Source organism: Oratosquilla oratoria, chromosome 12 (genome assembly GCF_046742065.1).
Source record: "Oratosquilla oratoria isolate Oo_2021 chromosome 12, ASM4674206v1, whole genome shotgun sequence".
NCBI lineage: Eukaryota > Metazoa > Arthropoda > Malacostraca > Stomatopoda > Squillidae > Oratosquilla > Oratosquilla oratoria.
This window is the reverse complement of record NC_134788.1, coordinates 41,419,784-41,434,039: the sequence shown is the minus strand read 5'-3', so window position 1 is coordinate 41,434,039 and position 14,256 is coordinate 41,419,784. Positions and strand designations below refer to the sequence as shown.

At 40.0% G+C, this 14,256-nt stretch overlaps 1 protein-coding gene and 1 pseudogene across 1 annotated transcript in view; both read left to right on the top strand.

The window, feature by feature from the left end:
- The window catches only part of LOC143031538 (uncharacterized), a 485,407-nt gene that overhangs the window by 297,069 nt on the left and 174,082 nt on the right, over window positions 1-14,256 (top strand). The window lies entirely within an intron of this gene.
- LOC143032054 (uncharacterized) lies at window positions 12,729-13,478 on the top strand (annotated as a pseudogene).

Sequence of the window (14,256 nt, the reverse complement as noted above, 5' to 3'; positions counted from 1 at the left end):
ATGTTCGTGAGAGGTGTGTGTGTGTAAGTTACGGTGAGTAAATTTCACTTCCCGCGTGTAGAGGGCGTTCCTGATTAGCCCCAGGTAAGACATGAGAATTCCTGTTTTACCCCAGGTTGGGTTTGAGCTGTTTGCATATTTTTGTAGCCTGTCAGTTAATGGGGGAGGAGGGGTATATATACCCCCAAAACTGCCGACTTGGCCGCTCCGCGCAGGCGCAGTCTTCTGGGGCTTCAAAAGTTCGAAGCTGACTTGTTCGTTGAACTGGCGCGCAAACAAGCCGATTCGCCGAGGTGGGGAGCCAAATTACTATCAGTGCAGCCGCGATGAATTGACTTGTAGCCGGGGGAAGGGGGATGGGCCCTTACAGTGGTGTTTGCTTTGTTAGCCTAGTTGTGGGTTGAAATTCCATACTTCTCTCCTACTCAAAGGAGTAATTATTAATTACCTACGATGCACCTCGTAGAGGGAATGTCACCTGCAGGGAGGGGTGTGTGTGTGTGTTAGGGTAGACTCAACCCTGCCCTTCAATCAACCAGTACTAAAACAAACTTTTAAGATTATCTTATCGACTAACGGTTTATGTCTATAGTAATTGCATGTCTGGCATGAGAGAATGTAAACACTGAACACGTTTGATACGTCACCTTATTTATATCTACCAATTTGGCAGCGGCGATCAGAACCAATGAAAAACTACACCAATTGAAGCAACCTTTAACGCAGAGGCACACTACTTGCTTTACTGTCAAAATCTTGCGCACGTCACATAGGGAGTGTTTTGCAGATGACTTTTTGGGCTAACGGTAAACAAAAAGGAAGACAAAGCGTCCCGCCGAGCTTTCTATGTTAACAAAAGAATAAATACAATAAAATGCAACTTGTACAAGTGAAATACACACTTGCACGAAAAAAGGAAATAAATTAAATCACGTTCATACACACTGTGACCTTCGTTCACCCTGTACTCTTTCACTTTATCTTTTTCTGTCATTGTGTTCCTAGTGCCCAGGTACATTGGATTTAAGTCTATGCACCTATTCTTTTGTCGTCCACACTTCTATGAATAATCTCCTTTTCTTCAAGTTGCCTCTGTGTACCACTTTCGCTTCTTCCCAATCAATGTTGTGCTGTAGTTCGTTCATGTGCTTATAAAGTGCTGAGGCTGCATCTTTCGTTTAACTGCCCGTTTATGTTCTTCAATTCTAGTGGCGAGCTTCTTATGCGTTTCTCCTGTGTAATCTGCATCACAATCCAAAACATCCAATGCGGTACACTACGCCCGCCTGCTGAGTGGGTGCTTCCATGTCCCACCCCTCCACCAAACCACTTCAAGTTTAAAGGACTACAAAGGAGAAGCATGCCGACAGGAGACCTTTTGGTCCATAACTCGGTCGGATGCGAAAAAAAACTATAAATAGATAAATAGGTAAAGTTAAATTATAACCTATCAGGTAAATACATACATACATATACCAAGGCTTTTTCCCCCTTACAAGGGAGGTAGCCAAAAAGGAAAAGGCATAAAATCATTCCCACCCATTCTATCCCTGAATACACTCCACACCCCTCCACCCTCCCTCTTATCCGAGCACCTCCTGGATGACGGGTCATCCCTGCACCTTGCCCACTGTCCTAGGTCAGACGCAGTGTCGCAAGACACAGCACATCCACAGCAAGGCCGCTTCATTACATCGGCGACCCCCCCTCTCCGTCCCCCCTTGCATAAAAGTAGAGGACGTGGAGAAATCCCTTCGGGCTGCGTCAACTTTTGCTCACACATACTACCTCACCCCCACCCCCCACCCATTCCACCTCATGCAATCACAACATCATCCATATACAACCATTCTCCATTCACTCCTGTCTTCTGTCCTCTCCCGTCCTTCCTCAACAGACATTCCCTTCTTCCCCAAAGCCCCCTTCACCCCATCCATCCACCTCATCATAGGACGTCCCCTCATGTTCACTTCCTCCACATCTGCCTTCCATACCTCTTTTACTAGTCTTTCTTCACTCATTCTTTCCATATGTCCAAACCATCCTAATACTCTTTCATCAACCCTATCTCCCAACTCCCTTTCCATCCCCGTACTCCTCCTTCTCACCTCCTCATTTCTCACTCTATCTAGCCTAGTAACCCCCATCATACTTCTCAGACACTTCATCTCAAACACATTCAAACTCCTTCTCTCTTCCTCTCTTATGTTCCATGTTTCTGCCCCATACAGTGCTGTTGGCACAATCACTCCTTCATACAGTCTCCTCTTAGCATCCATTCCCAAATGTCTATTCCTCATTACACTCTTTAATCCACCAAGGCATTTACTCGCTTCTCTCAATCTACATTCTACCTCCACCTTCACTCCACCTTTTCCTGCTACACTTGCACCCAAGTATCTAAAACTATCCACTTCCTCCAGTCGCTCTCCCTTAATGCTCACTTCCAGTCTACTGCCACTTTCACCCCTTGTACATCTCATCACCTTTTACCCACATTTATCTTTAGCTTTCTATCACATACTCTCCCAAACTCTGTCACCAACTTCCTCAGTCCCTCCTCCGATTCTGCCACAAGCGCAGTGTCGTCCGCAAACAACAGCTGGCTCACCTCCCACTTTTCTCCATTTTCTTTAACCATCTCCAATCCCTGACCCACTACCCTTGCATTTACCTCTCACACTACCCCATCCATGTATAAGTTGAACAGCCAGGGCGACAAAACGCATCCTTGACGAAGTCCCACCTTTACCTGGAACCATTCACTCTCCTGTCATCCAGGAGGTGCTAAGATAAGAGGGAGGGTGGAGGGGAGTGGAGTGTATTTAGGGATGGAATGGGTGGGAGTAATTTTATGCCTTTTTCTTTTTGGCTACCTCCCTTGAAAGAGGGAAAAAGCCTTGGTATATGTATGTATGTCAAAAGCGAAAATCTTGATATGATAGGAATAACTGAGACATGGTTAAATGGTACAGAGTTCGAAGCTGAATTTAATATTGCGGGATTTAAACACTTTCATCAGCATAGAAACCACAAGAAAGGTGGGGGTGTTCTATTGTACGTTAAAAGCAATGTTCATGCTTGTGTTTTAGAGAAAGTGAAACAGGATGCATATGACAGTTTGTGGGTTGAGTTAACCCAAACAAATGGACAAAAAATGAATATAGGTGTAATATATAGGCCAAAGACATTATCATTAGCAGACGACAAACTGTTATTTCAAGAACTGTCTAGTTTCTGCAACCGGGATTTATTGATAATGGGTGATTTCAATTTTACTGACATTGATTGGATGACCCTTGAACATGGCCATATAGGTAGTCGCTTGATTGATTTTCTTGGTGACAATTACTTAATTCAGCATGTAAAAGAGCCCACAAGATATGGAAACTTACTCGATTTATTGATCACTAGCCGCGAAAGCATGGTAACTGATGTAGAAGTCGGTGAATCTGTTGCAAATAGCGATCACAACTTAGATTCAAACTCCTAAACAATTTTAGAATAGATACTTGTGCTTCTAAAATACCCGATTTCAGTAAAGCTCAGTTCATAGGACTACGTCAGGAGCTTCAGCTTACAGATTGGGAGGCAAAATTAAACGAAAGGCCTGTAGATCAGATGTGGGAAATATTTCAAAATACGCTCACTAAGATTATTCAAACTTACATTCCTTTTAAGGACAGACGTCCCCCAAATCAGGCTCGCCCAAAGTGGCTCGACAAAGAAACTGAAAAAAGTATTGCTAAAAAGAGACAGGCTTATAAGAAATATAAGTGCTCGGGTGCATCTAATGACTGTGAAAGTTATGTATCAATACAGAGAGATTTAAAAAAGACAATAAGAAAAAGAAAACGACAATACGAAATGAACATCGCTTATAAATCCAAAGAGAATCCCAAAGAATTCTATAGTTACATTAGAGATAAAAAGGTTGTTAGGAATCATATTGGTCCACTATTATCTGCTGACGGTCAACTTGAATATTCAAATGAAGGAATGTGTAATATCTTAAACAATTATTTTAGCTCGGTATTCGTAAACGAAACACCTCAAAGTGAATTCCAAACTGAAACCTGTCTGTGAAAAGTCTGGGGTAAGCTTACTCACTACGGTAAATATAACAAAAGAAAAAATTAAAAGGTGTATAGACAAACTCAAAGTTAATAAAACACCAGGGCCTGACGGTTGGCATCCAAGAATCTTAAAGGAAATGAAAAATGAGAGTGTTGTTCCATTAGAAATTATTTTCAAGAAATCCATCATATCCGGAGATGTCCCAAGAGAATGGAAGCTAGCTAACGTTACTCCCATATTCAAAAAAGGTGACAAAAAGAAACCAAATAACTATAGGCCTATAAGTTTGACTTCGATCGTAGGAAAAATAATGGAAACTATCATCAGAGATGCTATCGAATATCATTTAGAAAGTAACCGTTTGATAAATGATAGCCAGCATGGTTTCAGACGGAAACGTTCTTGCGTGACTAACTTACTTGAATTCTACAACACAGTTATCTCGAATTATGACAAAAGAAACAATATAGATTTAATATATCTAGACTTTGCAAAAGCTTTTGATACCGTCCCACACGAAAGACTACTTACTAAATTAGCTTTGCATGGAATAAGTGGTAGCCTATTAGTTGGACTAGTAATTGGTTGAATAGTCGAAAACAGAGAGTTGTTATAAATGGAAAAACTTCTGGATGGAAAAGTGTTGCAAGTGGAGTTCCTCAGGGTTCCGTTTTTGGGCCACTTCTATTCATAGTATATATAAATGATATAGACCATGGACTAAAATCTAATGTTTCCAAATTTGCTGATGATACAAAACTGTGCGGAGTGGCAAATGATCACTCAAACCAATTAGATTTTCAAGTAGATTTAGATAAATTACAGCAATGGTCTGAAAAGTGGCTAATGAAATTTAACACAAGTAAATGCAAGGTAATGCACATAGGTAAAAATAACAGTAAGTACGATTACAAGTTATTTGGTAATTCGTTAACAAAAGTGGATAGTGAAAAAGATCTCGGCGTAATTATCAGTAACGACCTCAAATCATCCAAGCAGTGTATTTCAGCCTCTGAGAAAGCAAATAAGATTCTGGGACTGAGTGCGCGATCTTTTGATTTCAAAAGTCCATCACTCATTAACAAGCTATATAAATCGTTAGTTCGTCCACATTTGGAATATGCTGTTTCCGCATGGTCACCGAATCTCATTAAAGACATTGACAGACTGGAAAAAGTACAACGGCGAGCCACAAAACTGATTCCAAATATCAAAAATAAATCATACGAAAATCGACTAAAACACATGAATCTGTTTTCCCTAAAAAAACGTAGACTCAGAGGTGACTTGATACAGGTCTTTAAGATTTTAAAGGGAATTGACAACATCAAAAGTGACCAAATTTTCACATTGAGAATCAGACAAGAAACAATGGTCTCAAACTGTCCGGAAATAGATTCAATTTGGAAGTAGGTAGAAACAACTTTGCCAACCGTGTAGTAAATGAATGGAATAAACTTCCTGCACAGGTAGTGCAATGTAGTTCAGTTCGAAACTTTAAGAATCAGTTAGATAAATACCTAAGTAAGATGCTGTAATGATTATAATTTATGTTATATTATTTGTTTTTGTTTTGTTATAATTTGTCTGTCTGATTTTCATTTATTATTAGTTATATGTCAATTTATAATCATTTACTATTTACCTGTTTGTTTGTTATTCAACTATACCTATGCATTTATGTATGTATTTTATTTGTTATTTTTACATTATTATAGTTTTAATTTATTATTATTATGATTTTTTTTTTTTTCATCCGACCTAGATATGGATCAAAAGGTCTCCTGTCGGCATGCTCCGCCTTTGTAATCCTTTGTAATCCTTTGTAATGTATATGTATGTATTTCTATTTTATTTATTTATTTATTTTCTTTTTTTTTGTGCTCCATGAAGCATTGAAATAATTTTGTGAAGTTCCACTAGCTAAGAAAATATCTGTAATACAGAATTGTCACTACAAAAAGGATATTTGTAAACCAGGTTACTCACAGAATATCATGACAATATAAAATCGGTACAAAGGAAGTAAAGAAAGTAGTGAGTTCTGAAAAAGACCTTGGAGTGATTATCACAAAGGATATGGCACCTGATAAACAGATAGAAAAAACTGCTATGACCAACAAAGGGGGCCTTTACCTACTTGGACGAAGGAATGGTAAAGAAACTAGTAATCACACTGATAAGGCCAAAACTGGAGTATGCAGCAACATTATGGACACCCAGTACTAAAAAGAATATAAAGAAAATTGAAAGAATCTAAACAGCAATTACAAATATGGCCCCAACACTTTCAAAACTGCCATATGAAGAGATTGTTAAAGTTGGAAATGCCAACTCTGGCACAAAGAAGAAAAATAGGTGACCTACTGACCATCTATAGAATCATGAGAGAAATGGTCATTAATACAGAAACTGACAAGCTGGAAAGGATATGCAACAAAATGCCACATGACAATGTCCACAGTCCTACATTTTCTTGCTTATTATCATAAAACAATTTCTATAGATGTAGAGTAAATAATTCATATTATGCAACAAGGATAAAATCACCATTATATTTTGCACTTCTATTTCATTTATCAAAATTGCACAAAAAGTATATTTTTGCACTTCTATTTCATATATACATTAATACCATACAAAAATTAAGCGGATATAGTATGATAACAAGAATAAATAAAAAAAATTTAAACCATTAGAATTGTCCAATTAGAAAGGAAGTCTCAAATCAGAGTATGACCAAAGTAATATAAAGCCATCATGCACAGTATGAAAAGTGGAACAACTATTATTCTATTTTTCATTTTATCATTATTATTTTATTATCATTACTATTATTATTTTGGTTGGAAAATAATACCTCCTCTGTATGGACACTTTAATTAATTCCCTAATAAGGGAAGACAATAATGTGGCCAATAATTGCACAGGATGCAACCTGCCAACCTACATAGAAATGTCGGAGATGGGAGTAAAATAACTTTCAAAAAAGCCTCCCAAAATCAAATGAAGAATTCTTTGCAGGTATCAGTTTCAACATCATATTCCTTAAGGAGACGGGACTGCTCGGACAGACAGTCTAGGGAATGACAACAACAACAACATCTGACCAATTTGGAACATCAACAATTTAACGTCATCACCTTAATTCATTTTAATTTCATATGTACAGTTTTCTATTTCTGTGTTGGGAAATAAAATAGAAGTGCAAAATATGCAATTGTTTGTGTTTTTATACAGGGATTACCTTTGTCTTGTGGCATTTTGTACATAATACCTGACTTTAGAAAATATCATCTTACTGGTTTACAAGAGCTTCACGCAATGAACTTGGGGTAAATTAGATGAAAAAATAATGTATTACATAATCCAAAGTCACACTACACTTAAGGATGTAAATCCCAATATCCATAAAACACCCAACAGGCTATTAGACTTGATTTTTTTTTACAACAGTTTTCCTGTTGATTTCATTAAATCGGGTCTTCTGTTTCAATCAGAAAACACTTGTTTGTACCAACCCCAACCCCCATACCAGTCATGTCTGGGGACTGCATTGGGAAAGAAGTATTTAGAATTAAAGAGGAGTGCAAAGACAGTGATTAATGAGAGAAACAAGGACAACATTGTTCAAATAAACAATAACACAAGCAGTTTTCTCCAATTCTGACCATACCTAAGATTAGAGAACACAATCACAGCAGGGTTCACTATTCTTTAAAAGATTATTGGGTTCGTTATTCTTTACATTACTGTAATCAGGTTTGCTGTTTTTGATATAGATATGTTGGGTTCGCTAATCTTGACATTATCTGAATTAGGGAATACTGTGGGTTGGGTTAGGTTATGTTGGGATAGCCATTCTTTAGATGAGGATCATTGGGGTCACTGTTCTTGACATGATCCATATATTTTTTTCCCAACAGTTTTCCTGTTGATTTGACCAAATTGGGTGTTCCATTTCAATTGGAAATCACTTGTTTGTACTAAACCCCCACCATCTGTGGACTCCATTGGGAAATAAGTATTGCAATTTAGAGAAGCATGCAAAGCCAGTGATTAATGAAAGAAATGACAACACTGTTCAAATAAATGATAAACCAAGCACAGTATTCTCCTATTCTGACCATATCTAACCTACCCAGTTCCTCTCTCCCTCATGGCAAATAGATTTTTCAATGGTATTTGTTCATTTTGTTTATTGTATTCAATATGAGATAAGTTAATACAAGATCATTTTCATTCTCTTCCATACATATATATCTTTTACAATAATGTATAGTTATGATTCTACATAATTTTAAGTATTCACAAATATGTTTGCCAGTCTGCAACCCTTCCCTATACCATCTGCTAGCCCATGTTTAGATACAGTAAATTCATAGTAACATCAGCAATGATTTTCAAAACACTAAGATGAGCACCTTTACAGTTACCAACAATTAGGTTAGGTTACATTATGTTAAATCTTAAGTCTGCAATTCTTACCTGTATCACAACTAGCTTTACCATTCTGAGTATTTTCAGCCCCAGATATGAGTACCACAAATCAATAGTAACATCAGCGGTGATTAGAAAAGACTAGCATGCATCTTAACATATACCTAATTCTACACCTAAGTCAAAATTCTTATTCAGTACCTGGAATTGTTCTAAAACGTCAGCCTATACTGTTAACTACTTCCTAGTTCTTAAGGGGCTATTGTTATTTGACAGCCCCCTCTACAATTTTTGAAACGCTGGCTTTCTTTCAACAGAACAAGACCTAATTTGATCTCATTACTAACCTACAGCATTCTAAAGTATCCAACACCTAGACAGCTACAGCCATAATGGCCTGCAACTTCCAGGCATCAATCTAATCATGTAGGCTCTGTCTGGCAAACGCCTACAATAATTTTTTCCTTACCTGTGTGGTTTCCTTCTTTACTTACAACTTTCGTGACACAAATGTCTAAACTATTTCAAATATTTTTCAAATGCACAAAGGCACTTTTAGAAATATTTCTACATAAGAATATCCCATGAAGCACAAAGGAGAAACGATGAAAATCGGGCGATAACGAACATTAAACAAAACCCGAAATACTTCTACAGCTATTGCAAGAGGTACATAAAGACAAAAACCCAGATTGGCCCCCTAAAAACAGACAAGGGAACACTAACAAAAGATCCAGATGAAACATGTGAAGTGTTGAGGCAACAGTACAACAATGTATTCAGTACACCAAGAGCGTCCAAAGTTGTCAGCAACCCAGCAACATTCTTTGAAATGAAAAAACCCCAGTCACCACAGCTCACCGACATACTGTTCACAAAGAACGACATAAAGAACAGCATAAAAGAGCTCAAATCAAACTCGGCCGCTGGACCAGACGGAGTACCAGCCATCATGCTCCTAAAATGCAAAGAAACCCTTGCGCAACCCATAAGTTTGTTATAAGGAGATCCTCTCTAGACAAAGGAGTGGTCCCGGCACTCCTCAAAAAAGCCACTATAAGCCCCATCTACAAAGGAGGGGACAGGAGCCTCCCACAAAATTACAGACCAGTGGCACTTACATCTCATATCACCAAAGTGTTTGAGAAATGTGTGCGGGATAAAGTCACCAAGTATATGGAAGACAACAACTTCCTAAACGAAACCCAACATGGGTTCAGAAAAGGACGCTCCTGTCTATCAAAGTTACTGGATCATTACGACTGGCTCCTACACAACCTGGCGGAAGGAAGAAATGTAGATGTGGTGTTCCTAGACTTCGCCAAGGCATTTGATAAGGTTGATCACGGCATCCTCCTCCATAAAATCAGATCCTTAGGAATTGGAGGCAAACTGGGAATCTGGTTATCCAGTTTCCTCACTGGGAGGACACAGACAGTGGCAGTGGATGGCCGCAAATCTGTAGAGGCCGCAGAAAGTAGCGGAGTGCCTCAAGGTTCAGTTCTGGGTCCACTCCTATTCCTCATCCACCTGTGTGACATCGACAAATACATAGGCTCCTCAGTTCTCACCTCTTTCGCTGATGACACAAACATCAGCCACACAGTGACCAGTCAAGAGGATGTATTCCACCTACAGGAGGACCTCAACAAGGTGTACACCTGGGCTGCAGAAAACAACATGCAGTTCAATGAAGGAAAATTCGAAATGCTGAGGTGTGGCCCATACCAAGACATCAAGCAGGAAACTGCTCTGCACACCGAGGGGGACTTAGTCATCCCCCCAAAGATGCATGTAAAATGCCTGGGAGTCCACCTCAGCGAGGACGCCAGCTTTCATCATCACATTGATGAAACAATAAAGAAAGCCAAGGGAATGGCAAGCTGGGTACTCCGTTCCTTCTCATCAAGGGAACCACAGGTTATGCTAACCCTATGAAGGGCACTGGTCCAACCCACACTAGACTACTGCAGTCAATTGTGGTCGCCCCATAAAAAAGGGGAAATCCAGCGGCTGGAAGCAGTTCAAAGAAGCTTCACCCGTCAGATCCAGGGGATGAGGGAACTAAATTACTGGGACCGCCTCAAGGAACTCAATCTATTCTCCCAACAAAGAAGGAGAGACTGGTACAGAGCCATCTACCTGTGGAAGATCCTAGAAAAGCATACACCAGACCCCACAAACTCTTCTACACTGCACTCACAATACAATAAACGAACAGGGCAATAGTGCAAAAGAAGAACCCTTCCAACCAAAGCCCCAGAGCGAATCAAGACTTTACTTGCTGCCAGCCTGGGGCATGAAGGGCCAAGGATCTTCAATGTACTCCCTAAACAAATAAGAGACATAACAGGCTGCACAGTGGACACATTTAAAACTGGCCTGGACAGATACTTAACGTCCTTACCTGATGAACCACCGGTACCAGGCTATACAGACAACTGTCGGGCAGCCTCAAACTCCATCCCGGATCAAGTAGACCTACTAGCTAGGTACGCCAAAACCGGATTCAGCGGCGGATCACCGTGACTGTGAGGGATTAACCTCAGAACAACACCAAGTAAACCAAGTAAGTAAGTAAGTTTACCCCTACTTACCGAAAATATTTGTTCTGAAGAGTTTATCCGGACAATTTATGGATTCACCCAACCATAGAACTTGATATCTGGCTTATATGTTCCTATTGATAAATGTTGTGATATGAACGATGGTGTACTTCATTTCCTGCGCAACTGCGTAGTTTTTAAGATATTAATTGTTAAATAATGCACTTAAGCCTACCTCCCCTCCAGAACGATCTGGGGGGAAATCGGGGTTTTTGGGTGGGGAGAATTAACACATGGAGTAGACTGTTGCAGAAGACGTCTAAAAAAAAAGTAACGCATAATATCACATATAAAACACACAGATTCCACCTTCTATGTAGGGATTGCGGCGATGAACTCAGAATCAGCCATATTTGTTATTGTTATTGACCTACGCTTCCAACGAATAGCTACATTAGCAACGAATAGCTACTTTTACCCAAATAACGTCTTCCTTAGGTTCCTCATGTCTTTCTCCTAAACATTGGGTTCTTGGGGTGGGCGATTATTACATCCAGTAACGGCCGTTGCCCCAATAACTAGGAATTGGTACAAGATACATACATAAGCGCGAGCGTATGTTTTGCCCAAGCGTTCCCACATATATATATATTTCTCGCTACATTGGAGCGTTGTTCTGAGAGTAGCGTTGCCTCATCTCCAATTTATACGCTACTTGCTATATTGGAGCGCTGTTGTTAGAGTAGCGTTGCCTCATCTCAAATTCTTACGCTAGCTTGACCCAAGCCTGCTACATTTCCTGCGGAATTGCGTAGTATTTCAGATATTAATTGTTAAAGTTATGCACTTAGGCTACCTCTCCTCCCGAAATATCTGGAGGGAAATGTGGGAAATCGGGGATTTTTGGGTGGGGAAAACTTACACATGGAGTAATGACTGATGCAAAACACGTCTACAATACAATTTAACACATCAAATCAATTTAAAAACATACAAATTCCACCTTCTATGTCGGGATTGCGGTAACTCGTAATTGGTACAATATATTAACCTACATAAGCGCGTTCCCACATTTACTTTTTTTCCGCTACATTGGAGCGTTCCTCCGAGAGTAGCGTTGCCTCATCTCCAATTTTTACGCTAGCTTGACCCATGCCTGCTATATTGACCCAAGCCTACCACAAAGTCTACATTATCAGTTCCTAGAATGGCTACGTTGTGTACTGTGTGTTCCAACAATTACTGGCACTTTCTCAAGGACTTTTATCTGGATGAGACAACCTCAATAACATAGATTGACCCAAGCCTGCTACATCGACCCAAGTAAGCCTGCTACAAGGACCCGAATAGCTATATTAGCAACTCATTGCTACATTCTTCTCTTACTTTCACCCAACCAACGCTTTCCCTAGGTTCCTCATGTCCTTCTCCTAAAAATTGGGTTCTTGGGGTGGGCGATTATTACATCCAGTAACGTCCGTTACCCCAATAACTCGGAATTGGTACAAGATATTAACATACATAAGCGCGAGCGTATGTTTTGCCCATACGGTACTCGCTACATTAGAGTACCGTTGCCTCATCTCCACTTTTTACGCTAGCTTGACCCAAGCTAGCGTACATTGACCTGACCCTACCACAAAGTCTACCATATTAGTTCCTAGAATGGCTACGTTGTGTACTGGGTGTTCCTACACTTACTGGAACTTTATCAAGGACTTTTATCAGGACGACACTGCCTCAAAAACATTTTTAAGAAATCACGGTGTACTTCCTCAACAGATACTGTGCCCTTATTGTGAACTTCCCTGTACTTGTAGGGAAGACAGGCATTCGTGGTATTGTGGCCGTTGAAAAAAAAAAAAAACTTGGAAAACAAAACGCAGAAAACAGTGCCAATTCACTACTTCGGATTTTAAAGGAACTTTCCTCGAGGGAACGCACTTGAAACCCTCGGAGATACTGTCCTTTGTGAACCACTGGCTCCAGAAAAAGTGGAATCATAACACTGTTTTAAAGAGTTTGAAGTGGGCTCCAACCACTAGTGTCGACTGGCGCAGTTTCTGTTCCGAGGTCACTGATCGTTGGTTCGACAATCAGGAGGCTATTGGGGGTGAGGGCATTGAGGTGGAGACTGATGAAACTTTATTTGTGAAGCGCAAGGAAGGACGTGGTCGCTTCACAACACAACTGTGGGTTTTTGGTGGAATCGAAAGAGTCACCAAGGAGTGTTTCATTGTGCCTCTGGTGAACAAAGACAGGAGTGCTGCTACGCTGGACGTTCCCATAATTATCAAACAGTACATTAGATCTGGGAGTGTCGTTTATAGTGACTCGTGGCGTGCGTATAACCAACTCTGTGATGAAGGTTACACGCACTACGTGATAAACCATAAAGAACACTGTGGATCCTAACCAACCGAATATCCACACTCAGAACATTGAGCGCCTGTGGTTGGATCTCAAGCAGTGGGCGAAGCGGCCGGGACTAAGAAGCGAGTACTTTAACCCATTCAACTCCGATGACAAGATGTCTTGTCATTTGGTCAAATAAAACAAAAAATCATAAAACACCAAAATGTTTGATCAAACACCAGAAAAATACGACGTCAGTCCTCGCTTCGCTGCGAGCGAAGCGAGGATTGACGTCGTATTTTTCTGGTGTTTGATCAAACATTTTGGTGTTTTATGATTTTTTGTTTTATTTGACCAAATGACAAGACATCTTGTCATCGGAGTTGAATGGGTTAAACAGTACTTCGCACGTTACATGTTTCTTCATTCTTTCGGGGAAATGGAAGTTGTCCACCATTTCTTCCTCGAGGACTGTATCGGCCACAGTCAAACAGGAAGCGGCCGTCAGGCCTTGCCGCCATCCCACACGAATACGAAGACAGCGATTCCGATAACGGCGCACCACAAGCCTCGACCTCTTCACCACAAGCCTCAACCTCATCTCCATAAGGTAATGGTAATGCTATTATTGTTGTGTTCGGAATATGTCTAGTTACATGTTTCATTGCTCCTTCGGCTACCAAACACAACGTTTTCCTTTGTGTGTGGGTAGGTTAAAACTACGTTCTCATTATATAGACAATCAATTTCATACTACGTTCTCATTATATAGACTATCAAATTTATTTCCGATGTTATGAAATGGCGGAACAGTCATGTAGGCACTTTCTTTATTAGG